The sequence below is a fragment of the Odocoileus virginianus genome, chromosome 11 (genome assembly GCF_023699985.2).
Source record: "Odocoileus virginianus isolate 20LAN1187 ecotype Illinois chromosome 11, Ovbor_1.2, whole genome shotgun sequence".
Taxonomy (NCBI): domain Eukaryota; kingdom Metazoa; phylum Chordata; class Mammalia; order Artiodactyla; family Cervidae; genus Odocoileus; species Odocoileus virginianus.
The window spans coordinates 68,265,154-68,285,812 of record NC_069684.1 but is presented as its reverse complement, the minus strand read 5'-3'; the positions used below and the strand labels follow the sequence as shown (position 1 = coordinate 68,285,812).

At 37.2% G+C, this 20,659-nt stretch overlaps 1 long non-coding RNA gene across 1 annotated transcript in view; it reads right to left on the bottom strand.

Moving 5' to 3' along the window:
- Positions 1 to 17,998: 17,998 nt before the first annotated feature.
- Positions 17,999 to 20,659, bottom strand: part of LOC110141823 (uncharacterized) — a 169,642-nt gene continuing 166,981 nt past the window's right edge. Inside the window, exon 3 of the long non-coding RNA XR_002315148.2 lies at positions 17,999 to 18,191. This is a non-coding gene — a long non-coding RNA (uncharacterized lncRNA). The remainder of the gene's footprint in view (positions 18,192 to 20,659) is intronic.

Genomic DNA, 20,659 nt, shown 5'->3' with positions numbered 1-20,659 from the left:
AAATCCTTTTATATATGATTCAGGAAAATGTAATTAGCACATTGATTTATTATGCAGATAACCATCTAAATGTTAAAATCTTTTAAATTCAACTCATTCCATCTGACTTTTAAATCGGAAGAGACATATGGCTCTAAATGTATGTTAAACACCATAAAATCAACACTCTAAAGAATGAGAAGTTTTTATTTCAGAATCATTTAAACACTTTTGAAAACATCTCACTGTCTATTATGAACAAAAAATGATGTTAAGATTCAAATTATTTTGATCAACTAGAATTTTATTAAAACTTGAAACTAGTTTATATATTAGACATAACTATTCACACTCAAGCATGTTGAGAATTAAGGCTTGAAAATATCTACTAGGAAGTGTCACCACTGCTCTTACCTCCTGGTCCAATCTGTATACCATGGTGCAGAATCCATGCTGTGTTAGCTTAGCACCCCACCCACCCCAGTTCAAAGGCACCTCTGAGGATGCCTGGTGTTAAGTTAAGCTTGGGACATTCTGACTTACAATGAGGTATCTGAGTGTTTACCAATGTCTTTCTAAATTATAGATGTTAAAGAAACTACTACTTTGACTGCAGTTTAAACAATTTGCTGTTCAGTCACTCAATTATATCCAACATTTTGCCACCCCAGGGACTGCAGCACACCAGGATTCCCTGTCCTTCACCATCTTCTGCAATTTGCTCAAACTCATGCCCATTGAGTCAGTGATGCCATCTATCTTATTCTCTGTCATCCTCTTCTCCTACTGCCTTCAGTCTTTCCCAGCATCAGGGTCTTTTCTAATGAGTCAGTTCTGCACATCGGGTGGCCAAAGTTTTGGAGCTTCACTTTCAGCATCAGTCATTCTAATGAATATTGTGAAGGGCTGATTGGTTTCCTTTAGGAAAGACAGGTTTGGTCTCCTTGCAGTCCAAAGGACCCTCAAAAGTCTTCTCAAACACCACAGTTCAAAGCATCCTTCAGTGTTCAGTCTTCTTTATAGTCCAACTCTCATATCCATACATGACTGCTGGAAAAACCATAGCTTTGACTATACAAACATTTGCTGGCAAAGTAATATTTCTACTTTTTAATATGCTGTCTAGGGTTGTCACAGCTTTTCTTCCAAGGAGCAAGCATCTTTTAATTTCATGGCTGCAATCACCATCTGCAGTGGTTTTGGAGCCCAAGAAAATAAACTCTGTCACTGTTTCCATTGCTTCCCCATCTATTTGCCATGAAATGATGGGACTGGATGCCATGATCTTTGTTTTTTGAACGTTGAGGTTTAAGCTAGTTTTCACTTTCCTCTTTCACTTTCATCAAGAGGCTCTTTAGTCACTCTTTGTTTTCTGCCATAATGGTGGTGTCATCTGCATAGCTGAGGTTATTGATATTTCTTCCGGCAATCTTGGTTCCACCTTGTACTTTATCCAGTCCAGCATTTCTCGGGATGTACTTTGCATATAAGTTAAATAAGCAGAGTGACAATATACAGCTTTGATGCACTGCTCTCCCAGTTTGCAACCAGTCCATTGCTCCATTTCTGGTTCTAACTGTTACTTCTTGACCTGCATGCAGATTTCTCAGGAGGCAGGTAGGGTTGTCTGGCATTCCCGTCTCTTTAAGAATTTCCCACAGTTTCTTGTGATCCACACAGTCAAAAGTTTTAGTGTAGTCAATAAAGCAGAAGTAGATGTTTTTTCCTCGAACTCTCTTGCTTTTTCTATGATCCAGCAGATATTGGCAATTTGATATTTGGTTTCTTTGCCCTTTCTAAATCCAGCTTGAACATCTGGAAGTTCCTGGTTCATATACTGTTGAAGCCTAGCTTGGAGAATTTTGAGCAATACTTTGCTAGTGTGTGACATGAGTACAATTATGCAGTAGTTTGAGAATTCATTGACATTGCCTTTCTTTTGGATTGCAGTGAAAACTGATCTTTTCCAGTCATGTGACCACTGCTGAGTTCTCCAAATTTGCTGGTATATTGAGTGCAGCACTTGCACAGCATCATCTTTTAAGATTTGAAATAGCTCAGCTGGAATTCCATCATCACCACTAGTGTTTTTGCTAATGATGCTTCCTAAGGCCCACATGACTTTGCACTCCAAGATCTCTGCCTCTAGGTGTGATCACACCATCGTGGTTATCTGGGTCATTGAGATCTTTTTGTATAGTTCGTCTGTGTATTCTTGCCACCTCTTTTTAATACCTTCTGCTTCTGTTAGGTCTATACTGCTTCTGTCCTTTATTGTTCCACCTTAGCATGAAATGTTCCCTTCGTATCTCTAATTTTCTTGAAGTGATAGCTAGTCTTTCCCATTCTATTTTTTTTTTTTCTTTTTCTTTGCAATGTTCACTTATGAAGGCTTTCTTATCTCTCTTTTCTCTTCTTTGGAACTCTGCATTCAGATGTGTATATCCTTGCTTTCCTTCTTTGCCTTTCATTTCCCATCTTTTCTCAGCTATTTGTAACGCCTCCTCTGACAATCATTTTGCCATTTTGCATTTCTTTTTCTTGGGGATGATTTTGATCACTCCCTCCTATACAGTGTGGTACAAACCTCTTTCCATAGTTTTTCAGGCATTCTATGAAATCTAATCCCTTGAATCTATTTATCACTTCCACTGTATCATTGGTTTACATCATACCTGAATGGCCTAGTAGCTTTCCCTACTTTAAGTCTGAATTCGGTTTAAATAAGAAGACTGCTTTTATTTAGGGAAATTTTTGCAGTAGCTAAGGAGACTTTGTTTTGCTTTTGATTGGGCTCAACTTGGAATTCCTTCTTCAACAGGGAAAATTAAGAATGTATATCTGTGGAGCAGGATAGTGAATGTAGGAGGCGGGATTCCTGAATGGTCAACAGAAGGAAAATTACTGAGAGGAAACTTCAGAGGTAAGGAGGAAACCTGTCTAAAAGTGATCTTACTGGGAATAAGCCAGAGTGATCAAACATCACCTGTGTAGGCCAAAAAAAATTGCACAATCTAAAAATTGAGTTATGATTTTATTTGAGAGACAAAACTGAGGACTTAACTCTGGAAGATAGCCTCTCAGAGAGCTCTGTGGGACTGCTTTAAATAAGTAAGTGGGGGTAGGATGCATAGGGATTTTTGCAACAAAACTAGATAATAAGAACATCAAAATTTACTGTTGAAACCAGACATCTCAAGTTAATGAATTTAGCACTTTTTATGTATGGGAAGATGCAAGCATCTAGGCTCAGTGAAATCATTTCTCTGAAATGCACTTCACCTATCAAGGGCCAGTATCCCTTTTGTTCTCCTCCTGAGTAGGTAGGGGTGGTTGTATTTGAGAGCTTGGTAGTGGGCAGCCCATTTCTCTTCATCCAAGATTCCCTCAGGGCAGCTGTAGTGGCTGATGGCTTGATGGGTGCATCATTCTTTGTTTGCTGATATGGCAGGCAACAGTTTTTCCTCCCCACCTAGAGGATGGTTGGGGATGAACAGATGTCAAGGGTAGTTAGACATTGATGGTGGGGTATTCTGGCAAATCTGACTCAGTTGGAATCTTGATAAAACTGGCTCCTAAAGACAAGTCCAAGGATGAGTCCTATTCAAAAGAGAATCCTGATGGGCATCTAGGTTGCTTCCATGTCCTGGCAATTATAAACAGTTCTGTGATGAATATTGGGGTGCATGTGTTTCTTTCAGATCTGGTTTCCTCAGTGTGTATAGCCAGGAGTGGGATTGCTGGGTCATATGGCAGTTCTATTTCCACTTTTTTAAGGAATCTCCACAGTGTTCTTCATAGTGGCTGTACTAGTTTGCATTCCCACCAACAGTGTAAGAGGGTTCCCTTTTTTCCACACCCACTCCAGCATTTATTGCCTGTAGAATTTTGGATAGCAGCCATCCTGACTGGCATGTAATGGTACTTCATTGTGGTTTTGATTTGCATTTCTCTGATAATGAGTGATGTTTAACATCTTTTCATGTGTTTGTTAGCCATCTGTATGCCTTCTTTGGAGAAATGTCTGTTTAGTTCTTTGGCCCATTTTTTGATTGGGTCATTATTTTTCTGGAATTGAGCTGCAGGATAAGGAAGCTATGGTACATATACACAATGGAATATTACTCAGCCATTAAAAACAATTCATTTGAATCATTTCTAATGAGATGGATGAAACTGGAGCCCATTATACAGAGTGAAGTAAGCCAGAAAGATAAAGGCCAATACAGTATACTAATGCATGACTATGGAATTTAAAAAGATGTTAATGATAACCCTATATGCAAAACAGGAAAAGAGACACAGATGTACAGAACAGACTTTTGGACTTTGTGGGAGAAGGCGAGGGTAGGATGTTCCGAGAGAATAGCATTGAAACAAATATACTATCAAGGGTGAAACAGATCACCAGCCCAGGTTGGATGCATGAGACAAGTGCTCAGGGTTGGTGCACTGGGAAGACCCAGAGGGATGGGATGAGAAGGGAGGCTGGAAGGGGGATCGGGATGGGGAATACATGTAAATCCATGGCTGATTCATGTCAATGTATGGCAAAAACCACTACAATATTGTAAAGTAATTAGCCTCCAACTAATAAAAATAAATGGAAAGAGAGAGAGAGAGAGAGAGAGAGAGAGAGAGAGAGAGAGAATCCTGACCAGAGTTTGGTTAATGAGAGCTTCTTGCCAGAAAGGTAAAGATCAATTTCATTCTGAGCTATTATCTCCTTATAAATGCAGTTTCTAATGATGTTCCCTCTTAAAATGTCAATTATTTGGACTATGATGAAATATGTAATATAAATTAATCACTATATTCTTCAATCTGGCAGAAAAATAATAGTTGTTCATTCATTTTATCATGTGTTTAATTCTTCTTCACTCAGTACAAGCATTTTGCATAGTTGGAATCAGCAAATAGGACTGTATTATCCTTCCAAGATACCATTTCACTTACATGAATATTGGTGTCCACAGGGTTGTGGGGGGGCAATACTTGTTATCGCTAAGTATGAGCTATTAAATATAACTCAGGTCAGCAAAGGTTAAGAAACACACACATAAATTGAAATAACTTAATGTATGAATATTGCAAGATTTAACCTCAACCATGTTTAAAAAAAATAGGTACTTTTAGTATGCCTATGAGAGACAAACAGTTAATGATCCTTGGTATTGTAGAAACTTTACCCCAGTGAAGGAAAGGAGGGAAGGGGGAGAGAGAAAGAAATGAGAAAGATGGGAGAGAGAGAAAGAGAAGACAGCATGAAAGAGAGAAAGAGTGCGAAAGAGACAGAGCAAGAGAGAAAGAGACAGTGAGAGAAAGAGAGACATAGAAAATGAGGAGAGCAGGAAAGATAGAGACAAAGAGAAATAAGAAGACATAATGGAGAGAAAAAGAGAAACAGGGAGAGGGAAAGAAAGGGGAGAGAGACAGATGGACAGAGAGAACTAGAGACGGAGTGAGTGGGGGAGAGCCATTTAGAGAGAGGGCCTGAGACACAGAGAATGGGAGAGAGAGAGAGTGACAAAGAGAGAGGCATAGAGAGGAGAGAGAGACAGAGCCAGGAAGAGAGGAGGAGAGAGAGAGAGAAAGAAAGAAATATGGAGAGACAAACGACAGAGAGACAGACAGATAGACAGAGAGAAGGAGGGATACAGAGGGAAACAGACAGAGGGACAGAGTGAAGTGGAGGGAGACAGACAGACAGAGACGCAGAGAGAGAAACAGAAAGGCAGAGGGGGAAAGACAGAGAGATGAAGAGGGGAGAGAGATGAGAGACAGAGAAGGAGAGAGACAGAAGGAGACAAAGTGACAGACGGTAGGGAAGACAGAGAGGGAGAGAAGGTGAGATAGAGTGAGAAAGAGGGAGAGTGGGGGCAGAGAGAAAAACAGGGGGCAGGAGCAAGAGACACACAGAGAGAGGGGGACAGAGAAAAACAGAGACAGAGAAAGAGACAGAAGACACAGAGAGAGACAGAAAAAGAGAAGTGAGAGAAAGAGACAGAGAATCAAAAAGAAACAGTGACACAGAAACAGAGAGAAAGAACAACAGACAGAAAGAGACAGTGAGAGAGAAGCAGACAGTTACAGAGAGAGGCGTACAGAGAGAACGAGGGAGGAGGACAGAAAGGAAACAGGGGAAGAGAAAGAGAGAAGAGGAGAGAGAGATGGTGAGAGAGAGAGTGAGAAAGAACAGAAAGAGGGAGAGAAAAGGGACTGAGAAGGAGGGACAGAGAGAGTGACAGATACAGAGAAAAAGAGCAGAGAAAGCAGGAGGAACAGGGAAAGGAGAAAGAGGAAGAACATGCCAAAGAGAAGGAGAGACAGACAGAGAAGGAGAGAAAAACAGGGAAACACAGAGAGACAGAAGAACACAGAAGGGATTGGCATTTAGAGCAGGACAGAGAAATTTAGAAAGACAGGGATGACAGAGAGAGAGAGAGAAACAGATGAACATACAGAGAGACAGAGAGAGAGCCAGAAAAAGAGAAGTAGAAATAGAAAGAGAGAGACAGAGAGACAGAGAGAAGGAGGGACAGAAACAGACAGACAAACACACACACACACAAAGAGGCAGAAAGAGAATGAGGGAGGGGAAAGTGAGACAGAGACACAGAAAGACTTTGACATAGTGAGAAATGGACAGAGCAAGACAGAGAAGGAGGGACAGGAGAGCAATAAAGAGAGATGGAAGTAGAGAGAGACAGAGACAGAGAATTAGACACAGAGTGAAAGAGACAAAGAGAATGACATATACAGAAAGAGAAGTAGAGACAGACATAGAAGATGAGAGAGAGTAACAGAGGCGGCCACAGAGATGAAGAGAGGAGAGACAGAGAGAGAAATAGAGAAAGAGAGGAACAGAGGGTGAAAGACTTACAGAGAAGGAAAGAGAAAGGGAGACACAGAGACAGACAACCAGAGAAAGAGAGAGAAAACAAAATGGGGAGACAGAGAATACAGAAGGAAAAGAGACATTTAGAGAGAGTGACAGAGACAGTGATTGAGAGAGAGAGAGAGTGAGTGAGACAGAGACACACATGGAGAGAAGCAGAGACAGGCATACAGAGTGAGTGAGAGGGAGAGAGACAGAGGGTGAGAAGAAGAAGGAGAGAAAGCCAGAAACAGACTGGGAGAAAGAGAGGAGGAGAGACAGAGATATCAAGAGAAGATATCAAGACGAAACATCAAGAAGACAGAGACATCAAGAGAAAAGACATCAAAAGAAGAGACGAAGACTCCAGGATATCTCTTGATCAAGAGATAGAGAGAGGTGGGAAGGAAGAGATAGATAACGGGAGAAAGAGGCAGAGAGGGAGACATGGAGAGAGAGACACGGATACAGAATGAGAGATACAGAAAGAGACAGAGAAGAGGACCGACACAGAGCAAGAGAGGGATGGGGGGAGAGAGACAGAAGTAGAGAGCAACATAAAGAGAGCATGGGGTGGGGGGGGGGGCAGAGAGAAAGAGACCGAGAAGAAGGAGGAGATGATAGATAGGAAAGAGACACAGAGGAAGAACAGGAGACAGAAATAGAGACAGAGAGATGGAGAGAGACAGAGGGATGTGGACAGAAAGAAACAGAGGGAGACAGTGAGAGGAACAGAGAGAGAAGGAGAGAAAGGGGAGAGAAAGGAAGATGTAGAGAGAGTCAGAAGGAGATAGGGATAAAGAGAGACAGAAAGAGATGCGGGGAAGGAGAAAAAAGAGAGAAAGAGGGAGAGACAGAGCAACAGACAGAGAGAGAAGTAGAGACAGAGAGCAAGTGAGAGAAAGAGAGGAACAGAGAAGGGGACAGAGAGGAAGAGGCAGAGAGAGGTGGAGAGAGGAGACAAGACAGAGAAAGAAAGAGAGATGTAGGGAGGAGGAGGGACAGCCAGCCAGAGAAAGACAGAGATAGAGACAGACACAGAGAAAAAGGAGAGAGAGAGCCAGAGACACAGACAGGCAGAGAGAGGTAGAGAGATAGAGCCGTGGAGAGGAGGAAAGGAGAGAGAGAGAGAGCCAGAGAAAGAGGTGGAGAGGAGAGAGACAAAGAGGGCCAGAAACAGAGTGAGACACAGAGAGGAGCAGAGAGAGGAAAAGGAAAACAGGGAGAGACATTCGAAAAATGACAGAGAAAGAGACAGTGGGACAGAGACAGAGAGACATACTGAGAAACAGAGTGGAAAAAGACATGACTAGAAAGAGAGAGAGAAGTGGGGTGAAAGAGAGATGTGAGAGTGACAGAGAGAACCATAGAGAGGATAGACAGAAACAGTTACAGACACACAGAGACAGGCAAGAGAGGCAGAGAGAGACAGAGATTATGAGACAGAATGAGAGAGAGGAGAGACAGGAAGAGAAAAAGAGAGACAGAAAGAGACAGAGGGAGTGAGAGACAAAGAGAGAGAGAGTGAGACAGTCAGACAGATGAAGAGAGAGATGGAGAAAGAAAGAAAGAGACAGATAAAGAGGGAAGGAGAGAGGGGAAGAGATAGACAGAACAGAGAGAAGCAGAGAAAGATAGAGAGAGACAATGAATGAGATAAAGAGCTTAGAATTGATAGAGACAGAGAGACAGGGACACAGACTTAAATAGAAGGAGGGAGAGGAGAGAGAGACAGAGGCAAAGAGAAGATGGAGCGAAAAAGGGAGAGCAGAGAGAAAGTGAGAGACAGAGACAGAGTCAGAGAGAGCAGACAGAAAAACGAGAAACCAACGGGTGAGATGACAGAGAAAGAGGGAGAGAAGAGAGGAGACAGAAGAGATAAAGAAGTGGAGAGAGAAGCAGAGAGTGAGTTGAGAAAGGGGAATTGGTATAAAGAGGGAAAGAGAAAGAGGGAGACAGAGAGAAAGAGAAAGAAAGGAAGAAAGAAGCTTCGTAGCTTCAGGACATGCTACCTAAAAATATGACACCATGGCAATTGAGTATTTGAGCCCTTTCTTTCATTGGAGTTTGCTGCCGCTGCTGCTGCTAAGTCGCTTCAGTCGTGTCCGACTCTGTGCGACCCCATGGACTGCCACCCACCAGGCTCCCTCGTCCCCGGGATTCTCCAGGCAAGAATCCAGGAGTGGGTTGCTATTTCCTCCTCCAATGCATGAAAGTGAAAAGTGAAAGTGAAGTTGTTCAGTCCTGTCTGACTGTTAGCAACCCCATGGACTGTAGCCCACCAGGCTCCTGCATCCATGGGATTTTCCAGGCAAGAGGACTGGAGTGGGGTGCCATTGCCTTCTCCATCATTGGAGCATGACTGGTTTACAATGTGGTGTTAGTTTCTGCCCTACAGCAATGTGAATCAGTCATAATGTCTGATTCATAATATATAATATATTATGAATATATTCATATGTATACATAATATACATAATATATATCTTTCCTTCTTGATCCTCTACCCCCCATCCCACTCACCTTGGTCACGATAGAGCACCGAGCTGAGCTCCCTGTGGTGTACAGTAGGTTCCCTCTAGCTATCTCTTTTACACACGGTCATATATGCACATATATATGTATACATGTCAATGCTGCTCTAAGCAACTGAGTATTTTAAGTGGAAGCACTTTGAGAGAAGAGCAGGAAGGTTACTCAGCGCTCCCCTCCCCTGCCTTCCCTGAAGTGCAGGAGTGTCAGTCACTCAGTCCTGTCTGACTCTCTGTGACCCCCTGGACTGTAGCCCACCAGGCTCCTCTGTCCATGGGATTCTCCAGGCAAGAATTCTGGAGTGGGTGGCCATTTCCTTCTCCAGGGGATCTTCCCCACCCAGGGATCGAACCTGGGCCTACTGCATTGTAGGCAGGCTGTTTACCATCTGAGCCGCCAGGAAAGCAGGCCATAAACCCTCATAAGAGAGGTGCCCTCCCTAGATCCAGACCCCCTACCCCCAAAACTCCTTTTCTTCAAAGACAAAGGGACTCTAAGAAGAATCCTAACAAAGAGCTGAGCTCTATGGTGATCTAGACAGATAGGACTGAGTTTTCCTGTTTCCTGCAATTACCTCATACTGTCTGACTTATCCTATGTCTCCATTAATCCATCAAACCTGTAGATCTGTTTATTCAGGTTTTTGCTTGCTTATGTTTGCTTCCATGTCACAGGAAAATTATACTAAATACATTTCTATATTTTTTCTTTTATTAATCTGTTTTTCTCACTTTTAATTTTCAGACCCAGCCAAGGACTTTATGAAGTCAGGAAAATCCTTCTCACCTGAAAACCAGGGCAAAAGTTTTTCTTCTGGTGATGCATAAACATGATGTGAGATGGATGCATGACACTAATAAAATAATGAACCACAGAGTTAATTTTTTGTAAAAACATGGTGCTTTCCACAGACTGTAGTCAACTGTCTTTTCTTCCCAGTACATTTATCTTGTTGTTGCTGTTGTAGTTGTTTTATCTGATTGAGGCCATTATTAAAGCAGAGAGAGTTTATTGACGTTACTATTGTAGCTTTTGCAAAGGAGGTTTCCTATTTCTTTAAGTTTTGCTACTTTATTTTTCCTTAAATTTTCAATTCTATTGGTCTCAAGTTATTTATGACACACTTATAGCTTTTTTAAAATTTCAATATATAATAATTAAAAAGATTAAATGTCTAAAACTATTTATTTGTTAGTTATAGGTTATTTCTTTGAACTTACTTGACAAAGCTAGGCTTTTAAAAATTTTTTTTCCTATAATTGCTTTTCAATTTCATTAAAAAATATGTTTGTTTGGTTTTTAATTTTATCAGTTTACTAGATCATATATTTATTTCATTCCTTTAGTTTTAATTTTTTTTTCTTTTGGTTGACAGTTCAGTACATTGCTTTTCAATCATTTTCTTGTCTTAACTAATTATGTTATAAATTTCTAAGAAGGCCATAAATTACCTATACTGTATGGTATAGGTACTGCACTGTATGTACAGTATTGTTAAAATCAATGTTTTTTACATGGTGCATTTTCATTACTTTTTCAATTTCATTACTTTTATCAGAATAATATGAGAGTCTACATTATACTTACCTGAAAACTTTTTACATTCCAATTCTATCATATTTTGCTACCAGGTTAATAATGTGACATAATTGAAATAATGTGTGTTTTAATTTGTTTTCTAACAATCAGTGTCCAACATTTCTCTAGTATTTGTTTTTAATGATTATGAAAGTGCACCATATTTTATGTGAAAATGTAGTTTTGCACTATATTTTCCTATACTTTATGAAGAAAAATTACATGTTTTAGCATATATTTTTGTATCATAAGTGAAAATTACAGTTATCACATTAAATAGGTCTGAGTGTGTTGTATGTTCATTTTGACTGCACTTACTTTGTATTAGAATTATAATTTACTCATTTCTTACAAACATAATAATCCTTTGTATTTAATACATGTATAGTAAAAAAAAAAACTGAGTATGTGAACCATACTAATGGTCCTTTTGTTTTCTTCCAACAAGAAGTTTGCTAATTTACTATTACATAGGAAATTACCTTTTATGTATGAACTAATAGCATTCTCGCAATTTACTTTCAACAATCTACCCCCCAAGTTTAAGACAATTGGTTTTGTCAGTTTGAATTGTTTACCACTTATCCATATCCACTTCCTCAAATCTATGTTCTGTGAAAAGCTTTTTTCTACATTCTAATTTGGCAATGACACAGCCTCAGTTCATTTAAGTACATGAGTATTATTCATTCATCAAGCATGTCCCTCCTTCTAGAATTGTGGTTTGAGAAGCAACGTTTCAAAGTTGGTTCATAGGCTGTGTTCCAGGACTCCTTTTCAGTTAATATAAATATAGTTGAAGTCAGCTGGTGAGGAAAAAAAGCAATTTCCAAACTAAGCAGCTATGCAAAAAGGCAATCCTTGCCACATATACAGACACAATTTAAAAATGACTCCCTCAATATAAATTGGTGCAGCCACGATGGAAAATAGTGAGGAGGTTCCTTACAAAACTAAAAGGAGAGTTTCTGTATGATACTGCAATCCCACTCCTGGGTATACATCCAGAAAAAAACTCTAATTTGAAAAAGTACATGCCCTCGAATACTTATAGCAGCACTATTTCCAATAGGCCAGAGACAGAAGCCACCTAACTATCCATCAAGAGATGAATAGATAAAGAAGACGTGGTACATATATACACAGCAGGATGTTACTCATCCATAACAAAGAGTAAAATAATGCCATTTGCGGCAACATGGATGGATCTAGAGATTATCACACTAAGTGAAGTAGGTCAGATAAAGACAGATATCATATGATATCACTTACATGTGGGATCTAAAATATGATATGAATACATTTATTTACAAAATAGGAATAGACTCATAGAGATAGAAAACACAATTATGGTTACCATAGGGGAAAGTAGGGGAAGGGATAAATTAGAAATTTGGGGTTAATAGATATTAATATAAACTACTATATATGAAATAAATATGAAAAAGGACCTTTTGTATATCACAGGGAATTAAATTTAATTTCTTGTAATAACCTATAATAAAGAATGTGAAAAGAAAAAATATACATGCATAAATGTATGTGTATATATATATACACTTACATATAAAGCTGAATCACTTTACTGGAAACCAAAAACTAAAATAGCAGTGTAAATTAACTATACTTCAATTTTAAAAAAATCCCTTCAAAGGAAAAGAGTAAAATACTTTCATAAATTATGGTACATCAAAATTTGCAGCACTATTTTTTTCTTCTACACTTTACCTTTTTTGTAACTGTCACTAAATTTGTTTCTTCAATAATTTCTACTTTATTCAGATATAACAAAAGAAAGAAGCTATGTCACTGAAAGCAGCATTAAGAGGAGGTTTAAGGATACATGTGTGTCTGTGTTCATGCTCGGTTGCTAACTTGTGTCTAGCTCTCTGTGACCCCGTGAACTGCAGCATGCCAGGCTCCTCTGGCCTTGGGATTTCCCCAGCTTGAATGTTGGAATGGGTAGCCATTTCTGTCTGCAAGGGATCTTCCTGACACAGGAATTGAACCTGTTTCTCCTGCATTGCAGGTGGATTCTTTACCATTGCACTGAGCTACCTGGGAAGCCCCATTTTTAAGAATCCATGTCATTAGGTAAAGAATACAGAGTGATATTGAAGCTTTAAAACTTAAGCCTTGCTTGCCCTTGTGGAAAGAGATACTTGAAAGGATGTGCTGGTTTTTTTTTTTTTTTTTTTTCACATTAGAGGAATTTGCTTTTATTATTTCCATCCCTCTTTCAACCTAAATCTCAAAAAATCTATACTTTTTCAGAAACTATAAACTCCTTTTGTAACTACTCTACGGACTACTGAAGTGTTTTCTAGCCAACAGTTATTACACTTATTTTCTGCTTCATTGGCTTCTAGGAAAATATAATGACATTTTTCAAAGACATTTCTCCAAAGAAGACATACAGATGACCAACAGGTATATGAAAAGATGCTCAACAATACTAATAAATAGAGAAATGCAAATCAAAACTACAATGAGATATCACCTCACACTGGTCCATCATCAAAAAGTCTACAAAAAATAAATGTTGGAGAAGATGTGGAGAAAAGAGAACTATCCTGCACAGTTGATGGGAAAGTAAATTGGTATAGATACTATGGAGAACACTATGGAGGTTCCTTTAAAAAAAAATTAAAGCTACCATATGATTCAGCAATTCTGGGTATATATCTAGAGGACATTCTAATTCTAAAAGATACATGCACCATAATTTTCACAACAGCACTACTTTCAATAGTCAGGACACGAAAGCAACCTAAAAGTAAATGCCATAAATCTGGATTGGAAATTGCTGAAAAGACTGAGAGGGATTTGTAATGGCTCCTGGAATACTGGGGTGAAGAGTTGGGTAGATTGTTTTGGTTCAGCTACAGAAGAATTGTGGCAAGGAGCAAGTTATGGAGTGGAAAATCATCATGCACTTCACACTAGCAATAAATGGAAGCTTTAACTGTTGATCTTGATGTTGATTATAATAGTTTGATTAGTTCAAAAGACATTGCCTGAATTTTGGGGTCATTAGTTTCTCTTCTAAATAGTCATAGTATTTTTTTTTTTTCACTCTAAAACATCTATGTCACTAATTATGGATGAACATGGTAGTGACTGTTGCTTAATAAAGGAAAGATAGGGAGGGACCATGAGAATAATTACAAAATACAATGCAGTTCAAGAGAGATTATATAATAACAAATAGTTCTTTCAGGGAGAATGGAAGCAGCATTAGAAGAAAGGTGAACAGAGGCTGGATCCAGTGAACATAGATTTTAAAAGACAAGTGTAGACACATACATAATGAGATATATAACCAAGGAAATAGTAAGATTACATAGATAAACCCCAGTATTAACAGGCAGAATTCTAAAGTGATCATATCTTTGTAATGTCTTTACTCCCTCAAGATAGCTGAGAAGGATAGATGACTAATATGACTTTTAAAAAGAATGAGCATTTGAAAAGCACATCTGTCCTTGACGTTGCTTGAAAATGACATTAAAAATGTCAACTTCCTTGTCATCTGTAAGACAAAGAGTGTCTGTCACTGAGTATTTCTCTGAAGACTTCCCATTACATCAACAGGCTCAAAATGTTTACGTTAATTCATATGCTGATTTTCATCATATGGTATAAAATCCTTCAGAGAAAATTTACCTTATTTCCTCTGTGCATAAAACCTAAGGAAACCAAAGTCCCCTGATTTTGTCTCATGCTATCAAGTAATCAGTTTTCCATGTACTTAAATATTTAACAATTAAAATATGTTGCTAGAGTGGGTAGCCATTCTCTTCTCCAGAAGATCTTCCTGATGCAGGGATCACACCCAAATCTCCTGTCTTGCAGGTAGATTCTTTACCATCTGAGCTACCAGGGAAATCCTTAATTATTACTGCCAGTTTTCTGCTGTTTATATATCTCTATATTATTTACTCTCATAAATATAAGATTTTAAGTATTTACTTTTGTGTTCCATTGGTGATTTATCTGAAATCATTATCAATAGTCTTACTATAATTCTTGATTTCCCACAATTTTACAGACTACATTTGATTAATGAATTGGTCTCTGTCTCAACTCCATGTCAAAAACCTCTTCTTGGAGCCTTAGAACTAAAGAGACAGTGAGTACAACAGTGGAAAATGGAAAATTATTTAAATATATTCCTTATATCTTCCTGTGAAATGGCTTGCTTATTAATTTTGGATTAAATATTTTAAATGTGATGATTACAGACTTGAATTTAGTGGTTTATCTTTTATTGAGTATCTTGTAAATGTAGGTCATCTTTCTAGAGTCTATTCTTAAAAAGATAAAATGCAACAAAAATAGTAGCTGTGAATTTAAGACTGGCATTCTAAGTATATTTCAAAAGAGGTTTAAGGAAAAAAGCTCAGTAAATTCTAAAATAAATATTCAGGGCAATAATAATTTTATCTAATATCTTACAAACTCTCTGAATACTTATTTTTAACCCAACAATGGGTGTAATTTTATAAGATCAACAATATCATACCTTGTTGTAATTGAATAAAATCATTTTAATATGGAGTCAGGATATGCATTATAGAAATAGAGCATATGCATTTGACTTTTTTAGGGATCTGACTGTTCAAGATTATAAGAGTAACAGCTTAATTGCTGTCTCCTCTGTTAATGAGGATACTTAATAAATACTCATCACTAGTAGTCCAGATAGTATTTTATTGTGTTTCTGACATCTTTGTGCTATTTGCCTTTCACTCTTGGTGTGTTGTGACTCAGCAGAATTCCTACTAAAAGTAGTAAACCATATGAGACTGCCATACTCAACTGTTTTTGAACTTTAAATGCAATTCTATATGCTTCAACTTAATAACTTCTTTCAAATTATAAATGCCAGGAAGACATTTTTTGTAAATCATTCTTCACTAAAATTTCATTAAGAGTGTATATGGTTGCAGTATACATTTTTTCCTTAGTTATGGTACTCATATTTTTTTTCAATAAATTGTTAATTTTCAGTATAAACATTTTAAATATGCTTCTCTTTATTATCAAATTATGAAAGTAATTTAAATTGTGTTTATTTGAAAACACATTCATTTAGAAATAGTAACATTTGAGCTGCTGAGTTTTCTAGTCAATGGAACCAAAATGAACAATAATATGCATAACATTTTTACTGTAGAAAGGACTGGTTATTCAGTTACTTTTAAAGCAAAATGCTATGCACATATAGAAATTCAATAAGTACTAACTCAGAAATAATGTGGGCATCCATGATACTAAACTGTAATAATGGTGAAATAAACTCAACTGATATACAATTGTTTTGATTATTTTCTGATCTCTGATACAGAAATTTGGTTTAATCATATCATTTAGTTTATTGAACATTTCATATTTGGCCCTGGACAAGCCCATGTGTGATTTTGTTTCCTTATTTATTCACATTTAATACAATCACACACTAATTTCCTTCCCTATCAAAAGTCTGTTTTGAGATAAATTTTAAATCTTCATTTTTTATACTTGCAAAATGTATCTTGTTATTCTGAAAACTTGTGTTTTTAAAAAAATCTATTGAAATGTAGTTGATTGATAATGTTTTAATTTGTGCTGCACAGCAAAGTAATAGATATACATATATATATTTCTTTTTAATTTTATTTTTCATTATGACTTATTAGCATATTAAGTGTAGTTCCTTGTTCTATACAGTAGGATCTTGTTGTTTATTTATCATACATAATTTTTTGCATGTATTAACCCAAATCTCCAGTCCTTCCCCTGCTTCCCCTGCTTAAGTAATGGCTTCCCTGGTCGCTCAGACAGTAAAGAATCTGCCTCCAATGCAGGAGACCCAAGTTCGATCCCTGGTCTGGAAGATCCCCTGGAGAAGGGAATGGCTACCCACTCCAGTATTCTTGCCTGGAGAATCCCATGGACAGAGGAACCTGCTGAGCTACAGTCCATGGATTCACAAAGAGTCAGACAAGACTGATCGACCAACACTCAACACATACACACACAAAAAATCATCTTCTGCAAAGTTTCATAAACTAAAATTTCTGGAAATAAAAATGCTAACAGCATGCTAAAACATGGGAAATGTCTTTTTGTTTGAAAAATTCTGGTATAAACATCTTTGTACTGTGAATTTTATCATTTGACTTTACAAACAATTGTCTCTCTCTCTCTCTCTCTTTTTTTTTCTACCAAAATTCCTATTCATCCCAACATTGTTGCTGAGGCTTTGCCTTCTGTCTCACAATTTCCTCTCTATCTCAAAAGCTAGCATATTTCACGGCTCAAGTTATTGGATTCACCTAATTCATTGGCCTCATTTCCTTGACCTCTTAAACTATAGTGACTTTCATTTGCACCCAGTTTTGTTTTTGTTTTATTCTTAAAAGTATCACTGTATATTCTTATAGGAGAAAGGTGAGGGTGGGATGATTTGAGAGAATAGCATTGAAACACATATATTACCATATGTGAAATTGATCACCAGTCCAAGTTCGATGCATCAAACAGGGCACTCAAAGCCAGTGCCCTGTGACAACCCTGAGGGATGGGATGGGGAGGAAGGTGGGAGGGAGGTCCTGGATGGGGGACACATGTACACCCATGGCTGATTCATGTCAATGTATGGCAAAAGACCACTACAATATTATAAAGTAATTAGCCTCCAATTAAAATAAATTAATTAATTTTAAAAAGCATCAATATATAGTCTTATTATAGAAATTTGATGAACTCTCATCTTAAATCCTAACAGCTTATGCTATGAAAATCTCTTCCATTATTTCCAAATATTCCATTTTATGATCCTCTCTATAGCAATTCTATAAATAGATAGAAACCGTAATTTATTGTATTGTAAGTTATCCTTCCCCTTCTATAAATAGATAGAAACCGTAATTTATTGTATTGTAAGTTATCCTTTCCCTTTAGCTATTATTTTTCTCTCAAAGATTCAACTATGTTTAAAAAAAAGTCTTCAAATTATTTTCCTTCTCTTGAAAAACTCACCAAAATAAATTATGATGAATGTAGTAGCTCAAACCATGAACATGTATTATCTCACAGTTCCGAAGGTCAGAAGTTCAGGGGTTCCAGTAGTTTCTCTGCAGTGGGTCCCACAAAACTCAGATCTTATCAGGAGATGCTCCAGGTTCATTTAGATTGTTGGCAGAATTTTGTGTGATTGTAGGACTCCAGCCTGTGTTTCCTGCAGACAGTTGAGAGGGGTTGTACTCAGTTTATGGAGGCCACCTGTATCCTCTGACTCATGGTCCCTTCCATGACATTCAGAGCCAGCAGTGACAGATCAAGTCCTCATACTTTTGATCTCTCTGATCTTTCTCTCATCTCTCCTCCTCTTTCTTTTGCCTTATCTCTCTGACAGAGTCTGCTTAGAGTGTGAAAAAAATGCAAGCATTTGCAATGTGTAAAGAGAGGACTATCACTGATATTTTATGAGAACTAAAATGGAGATCAAATGGGGCAACACTGAGATTCTAATTTTTACCTCTTTGGGGGAAAAAAAAACAGAAAAAATGAATAGTTGAGTAATATATTCTAATGTTCTGACTGTCAGAACAGGAACAATGTCATCATTCGAGAGATTGCTAAGGTTTCTACTTAGATAAAAATTTATTTGGCTGTGTACTGAAAAAAAAAAAATGCATTCATTTGACTTTTGAGTCAACAATCCCAATTATCGTATTTCCAAATGATACACTGGCAAAAATACAAACCGACCTGTTTCCCTCTGGAGGGTGAGAGAAGGCTATTTCATCCTTTTTCTTTTACCCACAATATCTAGCATAAATAAAATTTAAAAACAAACCACCATGTACAAAGAAGCAAGAAAATATGATCCATAATCAACATAAATAAGAGTCAAAAAAATAGCTGACCAGAAATAATCCATAGGTTGGACTAAAAACACAAATTTTAACTATCATAAATTATTAAAAATTGGCCAGTGATTCGGAAGAGGTCAAGATGAACAAGATGAATGAACAGAAGGAAAATTTCAGCAGAAAGAAGGAAGATATTTTCAAATAAGAACCAAAGGCAACTCTGAAACTAAATAATGCAAAAGATAAAATTAAAAATTGACTAAAGGAATTTCTTGAGACATGAAAGAAATTTATTCCAGACGGAAGCCCACACCAGTTGAAAGAGATGAAAAGCAAAGGAAATAGTAAAACTGTGGGTTAATTTAACCCACATGGTTATGTTTTTAATTTATTTAAATAAGTATTGGTTTCTAATGTGAATGTGAAAATCAAGTATTATGGACTATATAAAATATTTAGAAGTAGAATGTATGAAAACAAAAATACAGAGGATGCAGAGCATTATATGGGGCTATGTACTGTCAAGTTTATCATATTCCATGGGAATTTGCATAATCTTTAAACTAAAATAAAACTGCCTCAAGTCCTACATTGGGCCTGGTCCTGGGTCACTAGATTCAGCTCTGTGATCCTCCAAAATATAAGCCTAAGAATGAGGCAGAGGCTGCCAGCATTGTTTTCATACAAAGCTCACCAGTGTCACTTGGTGTATAGACACTTGTGTCTTATTTTTTGAAAAAACAAATACTCATATGTGTGAATTGAGGGTCTTAATGTTTAATTTTTTCAGTTTTATATATTTTCATTCTCAGATTTTTTCAGAATGCAGGTGAAATCTAGACATATAAATTCTCATTGCAATGAAAAAGACAAGCATTTATTTGCATCATAATGTATTTGACAATAAGAACTGTATTATCATTAGCTATTTAGATTTATTATCTCATTGATGTTGAAAATAACCCACTGAGGTAGAAATCTGAAGCTCACAAAGTAGAAAATATAACTAAAATAAAAATTATTTTACACAGTTATTGTCACAGTTTGTAAGTGAAAACAGGTTAGAAATTAAGTCCAATCAACTGATATCCTGTGCTAAAATGCTCTTCTTTTTAGACTCCTTTCAGTGAGCTGGCACAAGAATGCTTCAATTTTGGGTGAGATGGTACATCTTGTATTTTGAGATACTATGTAAGATATAATGATTATTAATGGATATATGTAACTTTATATAGATATAAAGATATACAGATATATATAACTTTAGGACAATAATCTAATAGAAATTTCTATTAGACTTTATGTTAACACAACTAGAAGTCTAATAGAAATTTCTATTAGATTATTGTGACAGGGAAGCCTGATGGGCTCTGTCCATGGGGTCGCACAGAATGGGACATGACTTAAGCAACTTAGCAGCAGCAGCCACAGTACATGTTCACCACAGAAGAAAGAAAAAAATGAATCAAATCAACAGCACCTCAGTGGTAATTTGATCTCTAAACTCAATATTTCAATAAAATATTAGGAAAGTAGAAATCTTATAGGTCATTTTTGCCAGTCTTTCCATAAAATGGCACAATCTTGTTCACTATCAATGTTTCTACTTTTACTCACAAAGGCATATCAGGTTGCTTTGGACAGAATTAAGCAAACAAAAGGATCTAAAATGGTCACTTTACTTCAAGTCAGATGAAGTATTCCAATCTGAGGGAGCTCCAAGAATAAGAGAATAGAGACCAAAGCAGAATTCAAATCACTAAAATTAGGTTTTCCAGTCACACTGACTTTGGTATGAAGTCTGATACACCTTAATGAACTGTGTGATTTT